This window comes from Lissotriton helveticus, chromosome 4_1 (assembly GCF_964261635.1).
Source record: "Lissotriton helveticus chromosome 4_1, aLisHel1.1, whole genome shotgun sequence".
Classification (NCBI taxonomy): Eukaryota; Metazoa; Chordata; class Amphibia; order Caudata; family Salamandridae; genus Lissotriton; species Lissotriton helveticus.
In genome coordinates, this window is record NC_136063.1 from 1,608,498,830 (window position 1) to 1,608,525,489 (window position 26,660).

A 26,660-nucleotide genomic window follows, 5' to 3' on the forward strand; every position below is an offset into this window, starting at 1 on the left:
AATAGTAATTTTTACCCCTATACTATCCAGCACTTACCCTACTATTACACCCATTATTATAAAACACCAAAATTATTAAATAAAAAAAATATATATATTTATAAAAAAAGAAAAATAAAGTAAAATAAAAATTAAATTAAATTAAATTATATTTATTTTAATTAATTACATTTAAAAAAAAATATTATATACTTACCTATACTTACGTTGTAATGGTGTGCGTTGTAAAGGCATCTGCGATGTAATATCATGCGTTGTAAAAGTATTCGTTGTAAAGGATCCTGCGTTGTAAAAATTGCGTTGTAAAGGATGTCGTTGTAAAAGTATGCGTCGTAACGTCATACATCCTCTACATGTATGGTCTATCGAAAAATGCCTTACATTTTTCTCTTTATTGTCATGAAATCAAACTCCATACTTAATCTATGTAGCATGTCAACATAGGCATGGATAGCATAGGTGCTCTCCATGCCACTGGAGTCAAGCAATCCTGGCTGATGAGGGCTGTAAGCTCGAAACCGGTACTAGAAATTAAATGAAATACCAGGATTTGTAAAGCACACAGCTACCCCCAGAGAGGTGTCCCGGCTTTGGGGGCCCTCGGGAAGATTAAGTAAGCAATTGCCCAGAGTCACATGGTGCTGGGCTATCCTGCCACTGGCACCGGGGATCGAGCCACGAACCCTGTGGTAGGAAGTCAGGCCCCCTGGCCGCTGGGCCACACATCTTCTAGGATGCTTGTTTCGATGCCAGGGAGGATCTGGCCTGGCAGTTGGGAATGGACAGTTCCCATTGGGGGCAGGGTCAAGACTGATGTGCATATGGATGGGTCCAAACTGGAATGGCATGGTGAGCAAACAAACATGGATTTAGGCCCAGGTCTCTGAATTGGCGTGAATGTATGGCATTGTTATGCATTCTGTCCATCAATTGTTCTTTTTGCATTTGTCACCCGAGTGGGACGGGTATGCCCAGATGTGGGTCCTGTGCTCGTCATGCCACTATAGTCAAGCTATCCTGGCTAATGAGGGCTGAAATCCCAAAACTGGACCTAGGATGCTTGTTTCAAGTCCAGGGAGGCTCTGACCTGGCAGTTCGGTCTGGACTGTTCCCATTGGGCGCAGGGTCAAGACTGATGTGCATTTGGCTGGGTCCAACCTGGAATGGCATGGTGAGCAAATAAATGATGGATTTAGGCCCAGATCTATGTACTGGGGTGAATGTATGGCATTGTTCTGCATTCTGTCCATCAATTGCCTTTTTTCATTTGTCATCCCGAGTTAGAGGGGTATGCCCAGACGGGGGTCCCTGCTCTCCATGCCACTGGAGTCAAGCTATCCTGGCTGATGAGGGATGAAAGTGAATGTATGACCTTGTTCTGCATTCTGTCCATCAATTGTTCTCATTGTATTTGTCACCCTGAGAGGGACGGGTATACCCAGACGTGTTTCCCGTGCTCGCCATTTGACTGGAGTCAAGCTATCCTGGCTAATGAGGGCTGAAATCCTGAAACCAGTCCTAGGATACTTGTTTCCAGTCCAGGGAGGATCTAGCCTGGCAGTTCGGGCTGGACCTTTCCCATTGGGCACAGGGTCAAGACTGATTTGCATATGGCTGGGTCCAAACTGGAATGGCATGGTGAGCAAGCAAAACAACGATAGATTTAGGCCCAGATCTCTGTACTGTTGTGAATGTATGGCATTGCTTTGCATTCTGTCAATCAATTGTTCTTTTTGCCCCTGGGCCATTGAGGAACAACATGTATGTTTTAAATAATGTAATTAATTTTTGATTACCTCCCATAATGCTACCACGGGACCTGGAGTGACACAAGGGATTTTGGAAAAATGTGTTCAATTTATAATATTGTTATGTTGATGATGATGATGACAGTGATGATTACGTATATTGCATTATCTAGCATTGCCAATTCTCACCTTCTTCCTACTTAATTTTTTTTCTTAAAGGACAACATAATGTCAGTGAGTCAGAAAGAAGTATGTGAATTAGCTGAAACCAGAGTAAAGATAACCTTCTACCAAGTGCTCCTGCTGCTGACCAGCAAGAGAAGAAGTATTGAAGATGGCCTTAAAGAAGCAGGCTCCTGACAAGAAAAAAGCCAGTGAGTTGAAGTCATTTGCCACAACTGGCATCAAACACTCATCCTTCATTTTTGAAAATTTGGTGTCCATGCTTCACCCACTCCTTGGCATGAAACACTGGAAGAAGGATCTCCCTTGAGCAACAATGGTACCACCACTACCAAAACCAAAGCAGTGTCTTCAGTCATAGATGAGAAAAGTGAGTCTAGAATAGAATTTTTCCAGAAGAAAATGGTCTCTTCTCGGAGAACTAAGGGGCCCATTAGGATGTCAGGCGGATTGCCCCCGCCAGGCTGGCGGTATCCACCGCCAGCCTGGCGGGGGCAATCCGCCCGACATCCTTCCCTGAACCGCAGCAGAGTAAAACACCGCCCACCACTTTTCCGCCCCGGTCGCCTTGCGGCCGGGGCGGAAAAGAAATAATATGGTGGCGGTGTCTATCAGACACCACCAGCCATATTATGAAGTGCTTGAGGCAAAGCCTTTCAGTGGCGGCAATGCCGCCACGGAAAGGCAGGCGGACTTCATTCTGGGGACTCGTGCGGGCCCCCAGAGTGAAGGAGGGTAGGGGGGTGCACACGGGGGATACCTGTGGTACCCCCCTGCTTTGCATAATCAAAGCGGCAGGCACCAGGCGGTGCCTGCCGCTTTGATTATTCAAATGTAAAAGTGTTTTATAAGCATTGGGCTTTACATGCAGGATGTGCCCGCCACTGTGGCAGGCACATCCTAATACCACCCCCGGGACCCCCGCCCTTATGGCGGGCGGTCCCGCATACCGGCAGGATGGCGGGCAGTCAATGTCCGCCCGTCATCCTAATGACCCCCTAGGCAATGAGTAGACCTTGCGAATTAGGATCAGAGCATGATGTTAAGCTTGCTGTAGAGAAATATGTTGTGCCTGCTCTTTCATTTGATACACCAACTTCACTATCTCCTCTCAGGAAAAGAAAAAAACACTCAGCATCTTCTCTAAGTCATTCGTCAGATAAATGTGACATAGAATGGGTGCCTAACCCCTGCCATAGGAGAGAGGGGAAAGGGAAGGTTGCTGAAATCCTTGCTAGTGGGGAGGGTGAATCAGTGATTTCTAACACTAATCCCTTCTTTTCAACCTGCTGGGAGTAATGTTGTACCATCCTCACCACCTGCTTCCATCTTTTAAAAAATCCAAACACCTGCACTTAATCCCCATTTCTATTGCAACCTCAGCCTCAGGAAATACAAGCTCAAACTTCTAGCTACACCAACACTTGGGCTTTTGCTCTATATGTAAACTCGCCTCCCCTGTTTGAGTCTTCTCTATGCTTATGTTACTGGAGGATCACATAACATATTGCATGTTTGCCTCATCCTAGGGGACCAAGTGGCACACCTGAAATAGTATCAGGCAATCATGTTGGAAGAGCACCTCACATGGAAAGCTGGTGCGGAAAGAGGACATGAAGTCAAAGAGATGGAAAGAGTCAGTGATGAGGAGAGAAGACTTTGCTAACATGCAAAGCAGCCCTATGACTATTGCTCATGGTGTGAAGTGATCACTTACAGCAATCTCAGCATGGCACAATACAAAAAGAGATACGGTCAACCAAAGCATCCAAGCAGCCTATTCCTCACAAAGAAAACAAAGGAAATAACAAACACAGCAAACCACTATCATGTCTATGTTTAATAAAGAGCAGACTTACCACCAACCTCCATGATCTTGTCCATTTATATAATGAAAAGATGGCCAAAATGTTAGCACTTGAACTAAGTATTCTGTCAGTGAACCACTGCTAATACCTCATCCTCCCTGCCAAATGTCAGAATTGTTGATGGTGAAAATAGATATCAGAACAATATAGCTCTCAACTTGGGGGAAGAGGGTAGGGGTATCAATGGTTTGATGGGTAAAGAGAATTAGGGACATCTTTAGCGAGACAATCATAGCATTCAGGAACTCCATGAGGATTCACTGACAAAATATCGATGTACAATATATAGCATATAGCATATCAATGAAAAAATATAGAAAGCAAAAATATCGACTCCCTATACTCAAACAGGTAAGTACAAAAAATATAGTTGTACAAAATATTGTATATATATATATATATATATATATTTTCCACAGTTCTGCTTACAAGCAAGGAGACGCACTCAGGAATACTCAGCATAAATTTATTTGCCCAGTTAACACGCTACGCGTTTCGACAATGAATCTTGTCTTGATCACACGTGATTACCCCTGTGGGTCACAACATAATATACACTTTGTCGGTTATTCATGGACATAAAGGAAGTCCCCTTGCATTGTTATTTTCACTGTTACAAGGCGCCACCATCTTGGAGTGGTAACCATCCTTCATGTTTACAATGAAATTACCATTTACAAATACCATTGATTCTCGATACCATTTACATATGCATTGTCAGAGAACTCATTATGATAAGTAAGGTAAAAACCACAATGATTATTACAATCGCGATATTTGTATATGAACTGTTATTAACACAGCCTCGAGGAACCACCATCTTGGAATGGTTTATGTTAGTATTGACTATACTACATTGCTTGTATTTAGGCAACACAGTATATTTCCTCATTTTTATACATTTTCTCTCATTTTGTCAGGTCTAGATTTCTTTCGGACTAGTGCCCCGGTTGGCCCACAAATTGAAATAACCAAGGAATAGGTCTTAAAGTCTCCCGGAACAAAAGCGCCCCATGTTTCCTCACTTTTGGGTCGGTCTAGTGCCCGATTTAACATGTGTCCCGTGGAGACTCATCCCATGGCAAAGGGTACCCTTCGTGCATACTCCCGATTGAGTGTACAATGTTTATAACCCATAATACGGTGCAAAATCAATAAAGTGAAAATATACTTTCATACAGGTGCTCAGCGTCTACAAATATCGCGATTGTAATAATCATTGTGGTTTTTACCTTATTTATCATAATGAGTTCTCTGACAATGCATATGTAAATGGTATCGAGAATCAATGGTATTTGTAAATGGTAATTTCATTGTAAACATGAAGGATGGTTACCACTCCAAGATGGTGGCGCCTTGTAACAGTGAAAATAACAATGCAAGGGGACTTCCTTTATGTCCATGAATAACCGACAAAGTGTATATTATGTTGTGACCCACAGGGGTAATCACGTGTGATCAAGACAAGATTCATTGTCGAAACGCGTAGCGTGTTAACTGGGCAAATAAATTTATGCTGAGTATTCCTGAGTGCGTCTCCTTGCTTGTAAGCAGAACTGTGGAAAATAATTGTTTTTCGGTCGGCGTGGTCCGCCGAACTTTGAGACGCCACCTGGCTGGGGAGAGAGGATCCCGGAAGGGCCGCGCTGTTGTTCTGAAAAATATATATATATATATATATATATATATATATATATATATATATATATATATATATAAAAATAAAACAATAATTAAGTATGTTAAATAATAACATTAATATACAAAAATAAAGTAGATTTAATATACATTTTAACAAACAAGAAATAAACGTAATTAAAAAACACATATACATAATAATGAATATATATATTTACTTTAAAACAATTAATAAACTAATACTTTGAAGGTGTCATATATATATATTTTTTCTTTTTTCTTTTTTCTTTTTTTTTGTCAAAATATAATTACATGTAGGTGAGGAGCAGACCATAGAAGCCTATGTATCCAATCAATCGACTATCAAATTACATATGTAAATATTGCTATTAAGGCATATGACATTGTTGTTTGTAAATAGTTGTAAATATATGAAATGCTTTGTATGTATTTTATAATGACATAAGATTATCTATGTCATGTATTTATTGATTTTTCGGATAAAATTGTATTTAAACAGTTATTAATGTAATAGGCAACAAGTAAATGGTCTGGTGTCCCTACACTAATCGCAACACGCTGTCAATAATCAAATTTGGACACTCCCCCAAAATTCACCCAACCAATCAGAATGTACTATTTTGAATGCACGAGCACTTTAAATTCACGCAACTCTCTCGGTGCGTCATGTGACCAAGGCCTCTGTGTAGGCCGAAACGTTATGCTGCCGTGGTGTACTGATAAATAAAAGAACTCACCTGCACTCTGGGTCTCCCGTTCTCTTCCTGTTGATAGCTCCGGATGGTGGGCACGTCGCTGAAAGGGTACGAGTGTGAAAATATATGGAGAAGCGTGACTCAGTGGTTAGAGGCGGCAGACCCGGAAGCTGAGATCAGCCGTGGACCAGGGTTCGATTCCCCGCCTTGGCGGGTCTCGGGCTCAAAAATTCCACGGACTTGACAATTCTCGCTCCGGTGCCTACTCGACTCACGGGGTCACACTCTGCGACTCTGGGCAATAGCTTGCTTAATCTCCACTACGGCCCCTCGCGGCGGGATGCCTGGCTTTCACCTTGTGAATACCCTGCCGGGGTATCTCACAGGGGAATACCAGGACGGGTTCCCTAAGCAAGCGCCTTGAGACCCCTGGGTGATTCGTGCGCTATATAAATCGAAATACATATAAATCGAAATACATATATATATATTACCTACTGGCGGTCGCCAGTAGGTATATATAGTTAGGATTTTTTCTCTATGGGATTTTTGAAAATTCTATGTCTAATAACTTTGGCGTTTGTGGACGGAATTGGCTGAAATTTTCAGGAAAATGGCACATTTTGTTTCTGAGCAGCCCTTGAAAATTTGGGGGGGGTTTGTCAAGGGGGGGCCGAGAAAAAGGGGGGTCCCAAAACGTGTTTTTAACATTGAGTTTTCCATAGGGCGGTTGGCCTCACTTTTAGCCCGAACGGCTGAATGGATTTGCACGAAACTTGGCAAAATTGTAGGGACTGGTAGCCCGATGTGCCTTTTGTAGGTCTCAATATATGTGCTCCAGTGGATTTTGAGAAATTAACGTTTAAAAAAAGATATATATCTGTAACAGCGGACCTGGCAGCGTCCCAGGACGCGTACTTTACGCGCAACGGAGCTTTGTGAAGCGAAGCTGATTGGTTCTCCGGCGTCTGTCAACATTCCAAAAAGTCCGTAGCGGCCGCCATCTTGTCTCTCGGTAGGATCGAGAGACAAGAGGAGGTCAAAACAAAGGGGGAAATAACTATAAGGGGGCATAGTAGATCCTCGCTGACCCCCTAGGTTTGATGTGGAGGTTTTAAAAGGGCCCCGCGGGGCAAAAAAAAATAATAATAATAATAATCGAACGGCTGAATGGATTTGCACGAAACTTGGCAAAATATTAGGGACTGGTAGCCCGATGTGCCTTTGCTAGGTCTCAATATATGTGCTCCAGTGGATTTTGAGAAATTAACGTTCAAAAAAAGATATATATCTGTAACAGCGCTCCGCTTCGCGTAACGGAGGTTTGCGAAGCTGATTGGTCATTCTGTCACTGGGCTATAGTTGGGCTACATCTGGCTGATATTTGGGCTACATTTGTTTTTTTGTGTGTCTGGCGGCCATCTTTGGGCTACATTGGGCTACATTGGGCTTCATTGGGCTACATTGGGCTACATTTGGGCTCCAACATATATATAGGCCAATGTAGCCCAATATATATTTTTCAAAGTTAATTTTCGTAAAAACCACTGGAGCATATATCTTGAGACATAGCAAAGGCACATCGGGCTACCAGTCCCTACAATTTTGCCAAGTTTCGTGGAAATCCATTCAGCCGTTCGAGCTAAAAGTGAGTCCAACCGCCCTATGGAAATGAAGGAAATGAATGGGTAATTTGTAATTAGCAAATAGCTAATCGCAAACTAGGAATGGTAAAGAATCGCTATTTATTCCTTAAAGTTCGCTATTTAGGAAATGCAAAAAACTTTGATGATACATATGGCGGTTCATCTCTAACAAGATAAGAAGCATAGGGATACATTTATGATGACTGGCGCATCACCAGGGATGTGTTAGTCATTCTGTGCCGCTGTTCCGTCACCTATGGTGTGCTGCATTTACAATGCGGCGCATCATGGGGCAAAAACAGCACAGATGCGTGATGTATCTGTGCCGTAAAGGTGGCGCATTGCTGGAGTTGTATCGCAAGTGTGATGAAGCTCCAGCAAGGGTCGGGGGTGCCCCTGTCGCAGGGTTTCTGTTCTCACACAGAACTGTGGACAGAGGATTGGAACCTCGGCGAATTAGGGTGTCCCAAAACTCACGTTAGTAATCAAAAACTCCTTAGCAAGCTAGGTACAGTGTCACATTGGATATAACAAACTCTCAATGTTTAGACAATCCAGAATATGAACTTATAGTACCTCAGGATACGTGGAACTCATGAACAGTCGGTCGTTATATATTTCTTAGAAACCAGAACATGGAGTTAAGAAGAACACATGTGTATTTGAAATGTTTATTTACTAATGCCGTCTTCTCAGGCGTAGTACCTTAGATAATACAAGTACACATATTATCAGTAGCAAAATTACCAGCATAGTTACTAGTACATAAAAAGCGAATGGTGATAGTATGTTAACATGCTGTAAATGAATAAGAGTTAGCAACACTTATAAGCAGCCACGGGCCGTGGAGGGAGTTACGGTGAGGCAGGGAGGCGGGGAGGGGGAGAAGCAGGGTGGAGAATACAAGTACACATATTATCAGTAGCAAAATTACCAGCATAGTTACTAGTACATAAAAAGCGAATGGTGACAGTATGTTAACATGCTGTAAATGAATAAGAGTTAGCAACACTTATAAGCAGCCGCGGGCCGTGGAGGGAGTTACGGTGGGGCAGGGAGGCGGGGAGGGGGAGGGGCAAGGTAGAGAGGGCTCCACCCTGCTTCTCCCCCTCCCCGCCTCCCTGCCTCACCGTAACTCCCTCCACGGCCCGCGGCTGCTTATATCTCACCCTCCCTAATACACATATTATATTATTTGCTAAGAAGGTCTCTTTGTGTTGGTTTAGGGCGTGCCCATACTTTAGTGTCTTAGATTTGAAGGAATCACATCAGCATACACCAGCTCTCTCTTCATGTGAACCGCATCAACTGTTGTGTATGTGTGTTCGGCAAAGCAATATAAAACCCGCCTCATGCCCAGAATTGGCAGAAGTTGCACTTATGTTATGAGTATGAAGTCGTGGAGATCAGACCTCATAACAATTCTGTATCGTGTTGTTCTTGAAACTTTAGCACTCGCTGTACAGATATAGTTTAACAAGCAAAGCAGATAGTAGAGCAATAACATATTATTCTCATGTAAACCACGATGAACTACTAGGTGGAAAGCTAAAGCAACAACTAAGTGTCGTGTGCAGAAGTTGCAAAAAAGGAAAAATGGCGTTTAAACCGGTAATGAGCCCATGCTAACTTAACACGGTGTAAAGATATCCAGGACCTAGATGACACCTCCCCATGATCCGGAAACGAACTGTATAAGATAATAGAAGTGCCATCTCATGAGAGCAGATTGCAAGTTTATATGTGGACGGTCCGCAAGGTAAAGCATTAAAAACTAGGAAAATTTAATGCTAAAGAAAAATAAAACAGCCAAGTACTTTATCGAGTCTTAAGCCAATAGGCAAGGTAAATAATAAAAACTTGACAAATAAGTCAATGAATTGTCAATGAAATGCTAGTACTCAGCATATCAAACATGAAAAAGGTCTATGACATAACTGTGTATGCAAAATAAGCTGCAACAGCCTCCAATAGGAAGTCACCGTCTTCATCCGAAAACAGTTCAGCCATCCAATTTAAAAGCGGAAAAGAACATACGTGCTCTCCTAGCACCGGATCCTCTATCACCATCAGAGGACAGCTCGGTGGGTTTTCAAGAAAGCTCTGTTCCAAGAAAGACTGTGCTGCCGCCAGTAAATTCCAGGGACCAAGTAGTCCATGCATCAATGCCACAGCCATAATCCTTTCGCCAGGACAAACCAACTCGTGAGTAATGATAGGAGTCATCAGCTGATTAAAGTCGACGTCAGGAGAAACCAGTCCGCAGAGACACAAATCAATGGCCCAATCGAAATCACAGGTCAGGCAGTGAAATACAGGCTGGACACAGGTGAAGTAGGAGAATCGAAAAGATAATCCATATGCCGTGCTTAATATCGCCAACGGCATTGTGCCATAATATTCTAGCATGCGATTGCGGAACAGTGTCAGCAGCTGCAGGGTGGGAGGTTGCATAGGAGGGACATCCATATTTAAAAATGTAAAAAAGCACAAGAGCGTCCGCTGGTAATGCAAGTAAAAATGCCAATCCACGAACCAGAGTGGAGAAAATAGAATGAAAGCAAGCAGGGATGACTCCAAAGATTTTCTCAAATGAAGTCACGAGACCACTGGTAACAACTTTAAAAAAGTGCGCCAGGGTCTTTGTGGAGGATGCGTTAAAGATAGTCGGAACCATCTTGCTGAAATTGAAAGGCAAATCTGAATTGAAAAGGGTCTGCACCTCTGTACGGGTGTTCGCTATGTGAAGCACGAAAGTTTCACGGGCCGAACTCAAGGCCACCTCTCTCTGAGACAAAAGAGCTCTTATTCTTGCCATGCCGTTGAAATCTGTCCCAAGGTTGGTATTTGTGGCCAGATTGAAAACTCCCTATGTTCATGTGTGGGAGGAAATAGAACATTTCTGCAGCAAATAACCCGTTCACTTACTGTTACGATAAAAGGAATACTTTTAATTAACTCAGAACAATCTTCATTATTGAGCATCAAATAACTACCATTTTCCAACAACTTGAACGTGGGGATGATAGCAGGAACTGGCGTGCCTTGCAACACGCAAGCCATATTTGGTCGGTGTTTGTTGCATGAACCGTGTAACTGTATGTGCCTACACATTAGTGAATGATCTGGCGTCTCAGTGCATTCCTCTCCATTCAGATAAACTTCTTGATCATCTTTGAAACATCTGTATGTGTATGGAAGCGACCAGACCTCATGAAGAAAAGCACTACCTTAAGGTTCATAACGACCTATTGGTATATATTTCATACAATTTGAAAACTTATATAAAGCAAAAGGCAGCGTTATTAAACCGTGGATAAGGCACGTTGCCAAAAAACCCGCAATCCTCTGCTGATGATGTCACTGAGCATGTCATGAATGATGTAATATGTGACATCATCAGCAGTGGATTACGGGTAATAGTATCTCTAGTTTACTCCCCTATAGCTGTCTTTCTTTTAACATAAGTGTCTGTTTCCTTCCCTTATACTTACTGTTTTTGGTTCGCTTCTGGTTCGCGTACCGGCGAGCGAACTGGGAAGCGAACTAAGAGAAATAGAGGTTGGCACAGTTCCAAATATTGTACCAATTTTTTAATAACGGGGAGGTAGTTCTGAAAAGAACTTTTTTTTTATTGTTTTTGTTGTTTTATATTTTTTTTATTATTTTTTTTTTTTTTTAAATCTTTTTATTTTTTTCCCTTTTTCTTGTTACATTGCACATTGACTTACAGATCATACTTTTATACATTTTGCAGATTACATCCATTATGTATCTCTGGTTTGAAGTTTCCAAAACAAAATAACCAGTATAATTAGTATAATTATATAAATCATAATTCAAACCTTTGCTATTCATTTACAATTACATTAACTTACAATGCCATCCTCTCCTTCCATTTGATTATTGGTTCCCAAATTTTCAGTCCAAGTCTCCTTCCCTTTTTCCCTTTCCGTGCATATATAGCTTTCTCGAGATTATAACTAACTAGTAAATTTGCCAGCCAAACTTGCATATCCGGGGGTACCTTGTCCAACCATACCCTTGCTATTGACAGTCTCAATACTGCAGTTGCTATAAACATAAATTCTTTCTGGTCCAATCCATCTTGATTATCTATTCCAAGCAGTATCATCCTGGGTGTTAACTTGATTCTTATATCAAGAGCATTATTAATAAAATCTTCTATGTTTGTAATCAAGGTATATAGCTGAGGACAAGTGGCAAACATATGAATAATATCTGCATCTCCTACAGTACAGCGAGGACAGGTAATACCAGTAATCCCTCCCCACTTGGCTATTCTAGCTGGGGTGTAGTATAATGAAAATAACGTCTTATAATGCTGTGATTGCAGGGGTCCAGAACATAGGATATTACATCCCAACTTCAAAGACTCTTGCAGACTTCCGGGGTCCGCTCCCAGTTTTGCAACCCATTTGTTGCTAACTTTCTCCACATCATCCACCTTCCCTTCCATTAAAATTGCATAAAAAGATCTAATTGTGCAGTCCCCTCCTTTTTTTATCTTTTCCATTATTACATTCCTGTTAAACCCCTCCCTACCACCTTGCTTGTGCGATAGGAAGCTCCTTACCTGCAAATATTTGAAGAAGTCCTTCCTCTCAATCCCATATTTTGCGCTAAGGTCTGAAAACTGGATTACCCCGTCCCCATTCATTATATCCCCGATCTGTTCTATCCCATTCTGTGTCCAACCCAACATCGTTGAATCTGCAAATATTTCTGCCGGGAAAGATCTATTTTTGTATAGCCTGACATATCTATTATATCTCCCCATTCCCATTTTTTTGAGAAATGCATTCCATATCCTATAAGCTGCCGTCAGGGATTTAAACCTAGTTCTTTTATAATAACCAAACTCCACTCTATTTAAAAAATTATTTTCCGCCTCTGCCCCAAGTATAATAGCATAGATTTCTGTTGACATAGTCGTAACCCCTATATCACTTCCTCCACCCCCGATTAGGCCCTGCATATACTGTAGTGCCGCAGCCATCTGATACAGCCTAAAGTCGGGGGCCCCCCAACCCCCTCTCTCTCTTGGTAGGGTCATGTACCTGTAAGCTCTTCGGGTTTTTCCATGTGCCCAGATGAATCTATTGAGCACCCTTTCTAACAAATTAAACCATCTAGCCTCAAAGACTAGAGGGATAGTACGAAAAAAATATAAAAACTTTGGTAGGATTAACATTTTGACAACATTTGTACATCCCATAAGGGAGAGGTGTAGATTGTTCATCCTTTCTAGATCTTTTTTGACTTTACCGATTAGAGGGTCCAGATTCATCTCTACTATCCTCTCCACACTCGCCGTTAATACTACCCCTAAATATACCGCTGAGTTAACCACCCTATCATCCGCACAAGGAGTATATCTATTCTTAATAATCTGAGTCTTTGATCTATTTAAACTATACCCTGATATTTTCCCAAATTTCTGAGCCTCTATTTCCACCTCCTTTATAGCTACAGTGGGGTTAGGAGTTAAAATTGCTACATCGTCTGCGTAGGCTAGGGACTTCACTGTACATTCGTTTATCCTCATTGGTGGTATCCTTTCGTTCTCTTCGAACCTGCGTAGTAATGGTTCCAAATATAGTGCAAACAACAGCGGAGAGGAGGGACATCCCTGTCTAGTTCCCCTGGCAATTTGCACTCTATCTGAAAGCCCCCCATTCACTCTTATTCTTGCTGCTGGATTCCTGTACAAAACCTGTATAGCTTTTATAAAGGGTTCCCCCAGCCCAGACCACCTCATTACATACCAAAGATATTCCCAGGCGACCCTATCAAATGCCTTCTCAGCATCAAGGAGAAGTGCTGCGACAGGGTCCCCTAGAATATCTGCAGAGTCAAACACCGTGATCGCAGTCCTTACATGCTGCGTAGTCCCTTTCCCAGGTATGAAACCATGTTGGATAGGGGTTACTAACTGCTCAATGATTCCAGCCAACCTTTTTGCTAAAATTTTAGAATATATTTTAATATCCGAATTCATTAATGTAATTGGTCTATACGACCCTGGCATTTCTGGTGGCTTTCCTTTTTTTAGTATAACTATTATGTCAGCCCCCCCCCATGACTCCGGGCAAGGTTCCCCTGCTTGTGCTTGTTGCATAGTAAAAAACATATCTGCCAGGAGTACATTTTTAAATATTTGATAAAATTCGAGCGGGATTTGGTCTGGCCCTGTCGCTTTACCTGCCGGCAGACTGCCGAGAGCTTCCTCCAATTCTTCTAACCATATAGGACTATCTAATATTTCTTTATCCTCTTCTGATATCGTCAGTGGGGATATATCGCCCAGGTACTCATCAATCTCCCCTGGGTTCGGTGAATCTTATGGAGTATATAGATCTGCGTAAAATCTCCTAAAGACATCTCTTATTAAACTAGTCTCCGTGACCAAGTTTCCCTGTACATCCCGTATTTCTTTTACTCCCGCTTCAGCTGCTCTCTGCCTGGTTCTAATTGCCAACACCCGTCCCACCTTCTCGCTAAGCTCATATGTTTTTTCCTTTTTAATCAAGAAATTATCTGCCGCCTGTCTGGCCAAATCTTCCACTGCCTCCGCTTTTAGGGCTATTATTCTAAGCAAGCAGTCCTCTAGCGGTAGATGAGCTCTTATTGCCCTGCTTAGATTCTCCTCCTCCCTTAATAGTTTATGTTCTACCATCGCTCTCCTGTCCCTTTCTCTTTTTTGTCTTCCCAGGACGAAGCTAATTGTTTCTCCCCTTATTCCCGCCTTAAATGTATCCCAAACTATTCCTATATCTGCTGTCCCCCTGTTGATATCCCAGAACCATTTAATCCACTCCGTCATGTGCTCCTTATATATAGGATCCTTCAAGAGACCTCTCTCAAAAGTCCACTGTGTGGGTACTCTTGGTATATGATTATTTTTAATAGTAAGTATTACTGGACTGTGGTCTGAAATCACCCTAGGAAGTTTCTCAACCTGTGTCTCAGATAATATACAACTAGATATTAGAAAGTAGTCAAGCCTTACCAATACTTTGTGTGGGGCAGAGAAAAAAGTGCTACCATCAAGATGAGGATGTAATTTTACCCAGGGATCAACCAGTAAATTATGCAGAACCATGTCTGCCAAAGCCCTGAACACTTTTCTTTTCCTCCCTCTATAAACTGCATCAATCTGTGTAAACGAGCTCTCCAAGTCATGAATATTGAAATCACCACAGCAAACTATGGGTTCAGGCCATTGGGCCAGCTCCGCATCAAGAAACTGAAATACCTCTGGGTCATCTTCAGTAGATCCATAGATTGTAGCTAATGTTATTTTCTGTCCCCTAAAGCATATTCCTGCTATAGCCCATCTTCCCCATTTATCTTCCTTCTTCTTCCCTACTACCACATCCCTGTGTCTGCCCAGAATTGCTACACCTCTGGTCCTAGTTTCTTGTTTAGAGCTAGCCAATAACCTGTACCCCAGTTGCTCCATAATACTTATATTACTTAACTCTATGTGGGTTTCTTGCAAACATATCAGATCCAATCGTAAGGTTTTTAAATATGCAGCCACCCTCATCCTCTTGTTCGGGTCATTTAAACCACACACATTAATTGACGCTATCCTACATGCCATTGTGTAATCATGTGTAAATACCAACCACGATAAGCATTGTCTATTACCAACAAACCAGTCTGTGTACTTTCACTGTAAGTCAAAAACATATCAATGTGCAAAAACATAACCAAACCTTTGTCATTCCACCCCCCCACACCCTCTCCCTCCCTCTCCACCCCTGCTCTCCTCTCCCCTCCCCCTCTCCCCCCCCCTTACAGGCAAATAGGTCGGCCGACCTATGTGTGCCCGCCTTGTATTGTGCAAGTCGCTTCCCTCTCCCAATCATATACTTTACCGTGTCCCCCATGAATCCCACTATATCTTATCCGGCCTCTCACCCTCTATTCTGTTTCTTCATCTCTTCTAGAAAGAGCTCAGCTTTAATTTCAGAGTTAAACATCCAGGTTCTCCCTTTAACAATTACCTTCAGTCTGGCAGGGTAAAGTAGATATGCCTCCATACCAAGAGCCTGAAGTGGTGCAATCAATTGCCTCAGCTTCCACCTCCTCTCTACAGTAAAATGGCAGAAGTCAGGCCTGGCGAAAAAAGTGATATCCTCAAAGGACCTCCTATTCTCTGGCCTTGCCTTACCCAGAATCTCCTCCCTGAGCAAGAAGTTTCCAATATATACTAGTATTGCCCTTGGATGGTTTTTCTGCCCATCTTTCCCTGCTCCTCCTGCATCGCCCCTCTTTCTTACAGTGAATGGGAACCTATGCGCCCTCTGTATTTCTGTTTCCCACTGCCACTGGGATTCTGGAAATGCACCCCTCAAGAGTTTTATCACGAATTGCCTGACATCTTGCCCTTCTGCCCCTTCCGCCACACCCAGGAGGCGGACATTGTTCCTCCTCTGTCTATTTTCGAAGTCTTCCATCTTCCAGCGCATGTCCTCTGCCATTTTCTCGTGTTCTGACTTAAATGACTGCCACCTCCCCACGTCGTCTTCGAGCTTGCCTGTCCGTTCCTCAACCTCTGTAACTCTGTCCACCAGCTCGTCATATAGTTTATTGACCTTCCTTAGGCTGTTCTGTATTTTCTTTGACGCCTGCCTTGCTCTACGGCTCTCTGCTCTTGCTTCATTCTGCATCTGTTTCAGGGTCGAGAACAGAGTCTGGAAAGGGTCTTGTTGGGAAGGGATATTACCACTCGATGCTCTCTCCCCCATGTTTGCATGCGTATCCTCCTCCTGGTATACTTGAGAAGTAGCTGAGTAATCCCATAGGAGACGCTTCTCCACTTTGGTATGCTTCCTCTTTTTCATTGTTGATTCTTTGCCAGATGTACTTATGCCTGACTCGGTACCCTCGTCCTCCTCTGTGTTAGACTCCACTGACGATAATGACTCAGAATCTTCATTCACAGAGTAAAACTCGCCCTCCCCTTCTAGAGAAGTGCCATCTCCCTCCCCCCGTGAAGTTGTTTGATTATGTTAGCTTCCACTGCAGGGGTTTGTTTTCCTAAGCTTACTAAGCTTTCTCGGCTGCCCCATGAACCAGCGTTTTTCCTGGAGTCATTGATCTCCTTTTCAACTTGCATTAATGCTCCAAGCATGTCCGCTGTGGTGCCTCCCATGGTGCCTCCCATGGCGCCTGTGCTCCCCATTCCCATGCCTCCAGGAGCGAGCTCCCCTTTACCTCCATCCCCAGCTGGGTCTTTCTCTTCAGCGCGAGCTCCGGCGTGTGCTCCGTCTGCCAGCGGCGCTGCAGCGTTCTGATTCTCTCTCCACGCTGACTCGGCCCGTTGCCTAGCAACCACAGCGTCCTCCTTGCCGAGTGTGTCCACGAGGACGTTACCAGCCGACACAGTGACAGCATCTAACTCGCGGAAGGAATCTGCCGTCTCCGCAGCTACTGCTTCGGTAGGCTTCCCAGCTAGAATCTCCGTCATGGTAGGCTGGCGCATGTTTGTTTCTCGAGCCTTCTGCTCGTCCCCCTTCAGTAGTATGGTTTCGCTTGCTGTGTTAATCAGCTTAGGATTAACATTTTGCTTCCGTGCTTCCAACCTCTTGTTTTTTTCCACGGGGGGGGGGGATTATCTTCCTAATCGCGCCGGTGTTCTTCCCTATCAAGGAATCTCCCTTCGAGCTGCTGGCTACCCCCGTCTTCGCTATCACCGGGGTATCAGGGGGTTTCTTGGCTCCCTCTTTTGCTTTCTCCTGGTTAGCCATACGGGTGAGCGGTTTGGGAGCCATGTACTGATGCTTGGTTATCAAGTTTAGGATCCCTTTCTTCAAACGGATCCAGGCCTGCCCAATCCGCAGTATTTGATTCTTAGGGGATGCTCTTATGATCCAGTAAAGACCAGCCTCCATCAATAACTCTCCTTCGTGGGTGACACGTTATTCCTTTCAATGTGTCAAATCATTCAGGGAGAGGGGAAAAAGTGCGACCTCTCAGCACATCAGTCCGGCGGCCATCTTGCCTCCCCCGTTGCCCTATTATTTTTCGGAACATTTTTTTACTTTTTTTGAATTTTTCTGAACAGTTTTATATTTTTTGGGGTTTTTCTTGGAGGGGGCAATGAAAACGATTCATTGTAAAGGGCTCAACAGGAGCAACAAAACAAAAAAAGAAGTATTTATTATTTTGGGCGTTTCGTACAAACTTGCATATGATAGTCAATAGCTCTGTTGATCAGAGTGATGCTTTTTTCTCCGTAGGAAATGAATCCATCGCAAAATACGCAGATGTGTTTTACTTCACCAAATTTCATTTGTATATTTGGCACCATCTCCCTGCCCTCTGGTCCCGTTACTTCCGGTACAACAGATCTTCTGGCCATAATAGGGAGATTATCTAGGTCGTTCCGAAACTGTGCAGCACTGTAGTTGTTAGGATGCCACCTAGTCATATGGCGATGCATTGTGTAGTTTCCGAAACTGTATTTTTTCTCGGTTCCTCTGGACAGTCTATCTTGACATATAAGGCAAGTTACGTATCTTGCATTTACTTTTTTCTGACCTTTGGGAATTTTAAAAAATTGCCAAATGAAGTTTTCTTTCCGGTGAGACGTCCTGGGCTGCTCAGGCAAAAACTGCCTCTCTTCGTGCTCGTCGTCCTGTTCCTCTTCTTCTTCTTCTTGTTGAATTATAACTTGAGCAGGTGGTCCACTCTTCCTTGGATGTGGTGGAGGTGGTGGGGAAGCACCAGCTGAAGCTACTAAAGAAGCCATTGCTCAGTGATCACAAAGGGTCTTTCTCTCACAATGATGAAAGTCAGAGTGAGGAAAGACGGAGGGATTTTCATCATTTGGGAAAAACAAGAGTTCTCAACCAATCAAAAGTGTTCATTTTAGATTATATGACCTAGTCTTACATCATTAGGAAACCAAAAGTGAAATGAACCAATGAAAAGTGTTATTACCAAGTCACATGACTTGCTGTGTTTACGTTAAGCGCTTTGCAGGGACTCCCGGTTTGCTTCCAGAAACCTGCGCTTTGCGACTCGCTTCGCTTACCAGTTCGCTAACGTAGCACGTCATATGACGTATCACGCGACAACGTGAAACGTCATGCGGACGGGAGGCGTCACGATGTTGTTTTCTAACGCGGCACTTGCGGTAAAGAAACGTTTACCGGCTCGCGGTCTATTTCGCGGCATCAAGGTCAGCTAACGGGAAGCTTCCCGATTCGCGAAGCGGGAACGAAGAAAAAAAAATATTTAAAAAAAAATTTATTCATAAACATATAAAATATATTTTTGGATTTAAAGAAGAATACATTTTACAGCTACAGATATTAGCTGTTAAAAAACCAATGAAATTCACAGAAAAAACCATAGGTTATAGACCATATATAGTTAGGAATTAGCATTTACAAAACCTTGAAAATTCACTGAAAAAACCATAGGTTATAGACCATATATAGTTAGGAATTAGCATTTAGAAAACCTTATTTTACTCACACAAAACCATTGAAATTCCATATATAGTTGGTTGCACTAAGTATATATCGCGCACCCGCAATCCACTGCTGATGATGTCACATATTACATCATTCATGACATGGTCAGTGACATCACTGATGACATCACTGATGACATCTCAAATGACATCACTGATGACATCACTGATGACATCTCATTTGACATCAATGACCACATCACTGATGATATCATTCATGTGACAATACAATGCATCTCCTCACATTTTAATATAACCTCTGTTTCACCCAGTGTTAAAAAGAGAGTATAATTTTTGAAACCATTGACACACCAATACTAGTTACTACATACGCACTCACTGATTGCTACGTCTACACACACCTTCACTCATTCACCCATACAATCATTCATACATACAATCACTCATCTTTACAACACTATCATATGCACTCATACACCTATACAGACACTCACAGTCTGCCACTCATCCATGGAGTTACTCACACACCTAGTCAGTCCTGTAAAGAATCAATGACACTTCCATTTTCTTGTCTATACAGTTAAACATAGAGCACCTTACATTTTCAAACATATACTAACACATACTTACCTTCTTATACAATCATTGATACAAGTACAGATTGATCTGCACAGAGTCACACACCTCCCAGCTAGCCACACACACACTCAGTCTCCCATACAAATACTTGGGCAATCAATCAATAACCCATATAGTTACTCATATAGCTACTGATCAACACATGCAGCAGTTTACAGAACAACAGACATAATGATGCACAAATTAAGACAGTTTAGTCACTAACCCATGCACTCAGTGAGACACATTTAATCACTCACTCATACAGTCAGTCACGCACCTAAATCCTTCATCCAGACACTTATTCTTCAATATGTAAAACATATTTAAACTTTACAGAAACACACAGTCAATGGATGATGTCATCAGTGATGTCATCAGTGATGTCATTTGAGATGTCATCAGTGATGTCATCAGTGATGTCACTGACCATGTCATGAATGATGTAATATGTGACATCATCAGCAGTGGATTGCGGGTGCGCGATATATACTTAGTGCAACTAACTATATATGGAATTTCAATGGTTTTGTGTGAGTAAAATAAGGTTTTCTAAATGCTAATTCCTAACTATATATGGTCTATAACCTATGGTTTTTTCAGTGAATATATATATATATATATATATATATATATATTACCTACTGGCGGTCGCCAGTAGGTATATATAGTTAGGATTTTTTCTCTATGGGATTTTTGAAAATTCTATGTCTAATAACTTTGGCGTTTGTGGACGGAATTGGCTGAAATTTTCAGGAAAATGGCACATTTTGTTTCTGAGCAGCCCTTGAAAATTTGGGGGGGGTTCGTCAAGGGGGGGCCGAGAAAAAAGGGGGGTCCCAAAACGTGTTTTTAACATTGAGTTTTCCATAGGGCGGTTGGCCTCACTTTTAGCCCGAACGGCTGAATGGATTTGCACGAAACTTGGCAAAATTGTAGGGACTGGTAGCCCGATGTGCCTTTTGTAGGTCTCAATATATGTGCTCCAGTGGATTTTGAGAAATTAACGTTTAAAAAAAGATATATATCTGTAACAGCGGACCTGGCAGCGTCCCAGGACGCGTACTTTACGCGCAACGGAGCTTTGTGAAGCGAAGCTGATTGGTTCTCCGGCGTCTGTCAACATTCCAAAAAGTCCGTAGCGGCCGCCATCTTGTCTCTCGGTAGGATCGAGAGACAAGAGGAGGTCAAAACAAAGGGGGAAATAACTATAAGGGGGCATAGTAGATCCTCGCTGACCCCCTAGGTTTGATGTGGAGGTTTTAAAAGGGCCCCGCGGGGCAAAAAAAAAAATAATAATAATAATCGAACGGCTGAATGGATTTGCACGAAACTTGGCAAAATATTAGGGACTGGTAGCCCGATGTGCCTTTGCTAGGTCTCAATATATGTGCTCCAGTGGATTTTGAGAAATTAACGTTCAAAAAAAGATATATATCTGTAACAGCGCTCCGCTTCGCGTAACGGAGGTTTGCGAAGCTGATTGGTCATTCTGTCACTGGGCTATAGTTGGGCTACATCTGGCTGATATTTGGGCTACATTTGTTTTTTTGTGTGTCTGGCGGCCATCTTTGGGCTACATTGGGCTACATTGGGCTTCATTGGGCTACATTGGGCTACATTTGGGCTCCAACATATATATAGGCCAATGTAGCCCAATATATATTTTTCAAAGTTAATTTTCGTAAAAACCACTGGAGCATATATCTTGAGACATAGCAAAGGCACATCGGGCTACCAGTCCCTACAATTTTGCCAAGTTTCGTGGAAATCCATTCAGCCGTTCGAGCTAAAAGTGAGTCCAACCGCCCTATGGAAATGAAGGAAATGAATGGGTAATTTGTAATTAGCAAATAGCTAATCGCAAACTAGGAATGGTAAAGAATCGCTATTTATTCCTTAAAGTTCGCTATTTAGGAAATGCAAAAAACTTTGATGATACATATGGCGGTTCATCTCTAACAAGATAAGAAGCATAGGGATACATTTATGATGACTGGCGCATCACCAGGGATGTGTTAGTCATTCTGTGCCGCTGTTCCGTCACCTATGGTGTGCTGCATTTACAATGCGGCGCATCATGGGGCAAAAACAGCACAGATGCGTGATGTATCTGTGCCGTAAAGGTGGCGCATTGCTGGAGTTGTATCGCAAGTGTGATGAAGCTCCAGCAAGGGTCGGGGGTGCCCCTGTCGCAGGGTTTCTGTTCTCACACAGAACTGTGGACAGAGGATTGGAACCTCGGCGAATTAGGGTGTCCCAAAACTCACGTTAGTAATCAAAAACTCCTTAGCAAGCTAGGTACAGTGTCACATTGGATATAACAAACTCTCAATGTTTAGACAATCCAGAATATGAACTTATAGTACCTCAGGATACGTGGAACTCATGAACAGTCGGTCGTTATATATTTCTTAGAAACCAGAACATGGAGTTAAGAAGAACACATGTGTATTTGAAATGTTTATTTACTAATGCCGTCTTCTCAGGCGTAGTATCTTAGATAATACAAGTACACATATTATCAGTAGCAAAATTACCAGCATAGTTACTAGTACATAAAAAGCGAATGGTGATAGTATGTTAACATGCTGTAAATGAATAAGAGTTAGCAACACTTATAAGCAGCCGCGGGCCGTGGAGGGAGTTACGGTGAGGCGGGGAGGGGGAGAAGCAGGGTGGAGAATACAAGTACACATATTATCAGTAGCAAAATTACCAGCATAGTTACTAGTACATAAAAAGCGAATGGTGACAGTATGTTAACATGCTGTAAATGAATAAGAGTTAGCAACACTTATAAGCAGCCGCGGGCCGTGGAGGGAGTTACGGTGGGGCAGGGAGGCGGGGAGGGGGAGGGGCAAGGTAGAGAGGGCTCCACCCTGCTTCTCCCCCTCCCCGCCTCCCTGCCTCACCGTAACTCCCTCCACGGCCCGCGGCTGCTTATATCTCACCCTCCCTAATACACATATTATATTATTTGCTAAGAAGGTCTCTTTGTGTTGGTTTAGGGCGTGCCCATACTTTAGTGTCTTAGATTTGAAGGAATCACATCAGCATACACCAGCTCTCTCTTCATGTGAACCGCATCAACTGTTGTGTATGTGTGTTCGGCAAAGCAATATAAAACCCGCCTCATGCCCAGAATTGGCAGAAGTTGCACTTATGTTATGAGTATGAAGTCGTGGAGATCAGACCTCATAACAATTCTGTATCGTGTTGTTCTTGAAACTTTAGCACTCGCTGTACAGATATAGTTTAACAAGCAAAGCAGATAGTAGAGCAATAACATATTATTCTCATGTAAACCACGATGAACTACTAGGTGGAAAGCTAAAGCAACAACTAAGTGTCGTGTGCAGAAGTTGCAAAAAAGGAAAAATGGCGTTTAAACCGGTAATGAGCCCATGCTAACTTAACACGGTGTAAAGATATCCAGGACCTAGATGACACCTCCCCATGATCCGGAAACGAACTGAATAAGATAATAGAAGTGCCATCTCATGAGAGCAGATTGCAAGTTTATATGTGGACGGTCCGCAAGGTAAAGCATTAAAAACTAGGAACATTTAATGCTAAAGAAAAATAAAACAGCCAAGTACTTTATCGAGTCTTAATCCAATAGGCAAGGTAAATAATAAAAACTTGACAAATAAGTCAATGAATTGTCAATGAAATGCTAGTACTCAGCATATCAAACATGAAAAAGGTCTATGACATAACTGTGTATGCAAAATAAGCTGCAAGAGCCTCCAATAGGAAGTCACCGTCTTCATCCGAAAACAGTTCAGCCATCCAATTTAAAAGCGGAAAAGAACATACGTGCTCTCCCAGCACCGGATCCTCTATCACCATCAGAGGACAGCTCGGTGGGTTTTCAAGAAAGCTCTGTTCCAAGAAAGACTGTGCTGCCGCCAGTAAATTCCAGGGACCAAGTAGTCCATGCATCAATGCCACAGCCATAATCCTTTCGCCAGGACAAACCAACTCGTGAGTAATGATAGGAGTCATCAGCTGATTAAAGTCGACGTCAGGAGAAACCGGTCCGCAGAGACACAAATCAATGGCCCAATCGAAATCACAGGTCAGGCAGTGAAATACAGGCTGGACACAGGTGAAGTAGGAGAATCGAAAAGATAATCCATATGCCGTGCTTAATATCGCCAACGGCATTGTGCCATAATATTCTAGCATGCGATTGCGGAACAGTGTCAGCAGCTGCAGGGTGGGAGGTTGCATAGGAGGGACATCCATATTTAAAAATGTAAAAAAGCACAAGAGCGTCCGCTGGTAATGCAAGTAAAAATGCCAATCCACGAACCAGAGTGGAGAAAATAGAATGAAAGGAAGCAGGGATGACTCCAAAGATTTTCTCAAATGAAGTCACGAGACCACTGGTAACAACTTTAAAAAAGTGCGCCAGGGTCTTTGTGGAGGATGCGTTAAAGATAGTCGGAACCATCTTGCTGAAATTGAAAGGCAAATCTGAATTAAAAGTATTCCTTTTATCGTAACAGTAAGTGAACGGGTTATTTGCTGCAGAAATGTTCTATTTCCTCCCACACATGAACATAGGGAGTTTTCAATCTGGCCACAAATACCAACCTTGGGACAGATTTCAACGGCATGGCAAGAATAAGAGCTCTTTTGTCTCAGAGAGAGGTGGCCTTGAGTTCGGCCCGTGAAACTTTCGTGCTTCACATAGCGAACACTCGTACAGAGGTGCAGACCCTTTTCAATTAACTCAGAACAATCTTCATTATTGAGCATCAAATAACTACCATTTTCCAATAACTTGAACGTGGGGATGATAGCAGGAACTGGCGTGCCTTGCAACACGCAAGCCATATTTGGTCGGTGTTTGTTGCATGAACCGTGTAACTGTATGTGCCTACACATTAGTGAATGATCTGGCGTCTCAGTGCATTCCTCTCCATTCAGATAAACTTCTTGATCATCTTTGAAACATCTGTATGTGTATGGAAGCGACCAGACCTCATGAAGAAAAGCACTACCTAAAGGTTCATAACGACCTATTGGTATATATTTCATACAATTTGAAAACTTATATAAAGCAAAAGGCAGCGTTATTAAACCGTGGATAAGGCACGTTGCCAAAAAACCCACAATCCTCTGCTGATGATGTCAGTGAGCATGTCATGAATGATGTAATATGTGACATCATCAGCAGTGGATTACGGGTAATAGTATCTCTAGTTTACTCCCCTATAGCTGTCTTTCTTTTAACATAAGTGTCTGTTTCCTTCCCTTATACTTACTGTTTTTGGTTCGCTTCTAGTTCGCGTACCGGCGAGCGAACTGGGAAGCGAACTAAGAGAAATAGAGGTTGGCACAGTTCCAAATATTGTACCAATTTTTTAATAACGGGGAGGTAGTTCTGAAAAGAACTTTTTTTTTTTATTGTTTTTGTTGTTTTATATTTTTTTTATTATTTTTCGGAACATTTTTTTACTTTTTTTGAATTTTTCTGAACAGCTTTATATTTTTTGGGGTTTTTCTTGGAGGGGGCAATGAAAACGATTCATTGTAAAGGGCTCAACAGGAGCAACAAAACAAAAAAAGAAGTATTTATTATTTTGGGCGTTTCGTACAAACTTGCATATGATAGTCAATAGCTCTGTTGATCAGAGTGATGCTTTTTTCTCCGTAGGAAATGAATCCATCGCAAAATACGCAGATGTGTTTTACTTCACCAAATTTCATTTGTATATTTGGCACCATCTCCCTGCCCTCTGGTCCCGTTACTTCCGGTACAACAGATCTTCTGGCCATAATAGGGAGATTATCTAGGTCGTTCCGAAACTGTGCAGCACTGTAGTTGTTAGGATGCCACCTAGTCATATGGCGATGCATTGTGTAGTTTCCGAAACTGTATTTTTTCTCGGTTCCTCTGGACAGTCTATCTTGACATATAAGGCAAGTTACGTATCTTGCATTTACTTTTTTCTGACCTTTGGGAATTTAAAAAAATTGCCAAATGAAGTTTTCTTTCCGGTGAGACGTCCTGGGCTGCTCAGGCAAAAACTGCCTCTCTTCGTGCTCGTCGTCCTGTTCCTCTTCTTCTTCTTCTTGTTGAATTATAACTTGAGCAGGTGGTCCACTCTTCCTTGGATGTGGTGGAGGTGGTGGGGAAGCACCAGCTGAAGCTACTAAAGAAGCCATTGCTCAGTGATCACAAAGGGTCTTTCTCTCACAATGATGAAAGTCAGAGTGAGGAAAGAAGGAGGGATTTTCATCATTTGGGAAAAACAAGAGTTCTCAACCAATCAAAAGTGTTCATTTTAGATTATATGACCTAGTCTTACATCATTAGGAAACCAAAAGTGAAATGAACCAATGAAAAGTGTTATTACCAAGTCACATGACTTGCTGTGTTTACGTTAAGCGCTTTGCAGGGCCTCCCGGTTTGCTTCCAGAAACCTGCGCTTTGCGACTCGCTTCGCGTACCAGTTCGCTAACGTAGCACGTCATATGACGTATCACGCGACAACGTGAAACGTCATGCGGACGGGAGGCGTCACGATGTTGTTTTCTAACGCGGCACTTGCGGTAAAGAAACGTTTACCGGCTCGCGGTCTATTTCGCGGCATCAAGGTCAGCTAACGGCAAGCTTCCCGATTCGCGAAGCGGGAACGAAGAAAAAAAAATATTTAAAAAAAAATTATTCATAAACATATAAAATATATTTTTGGATTTAAAGAAGAATACATTTTACAGCTACAGATATTAGCTGTTAAAAAACCAAT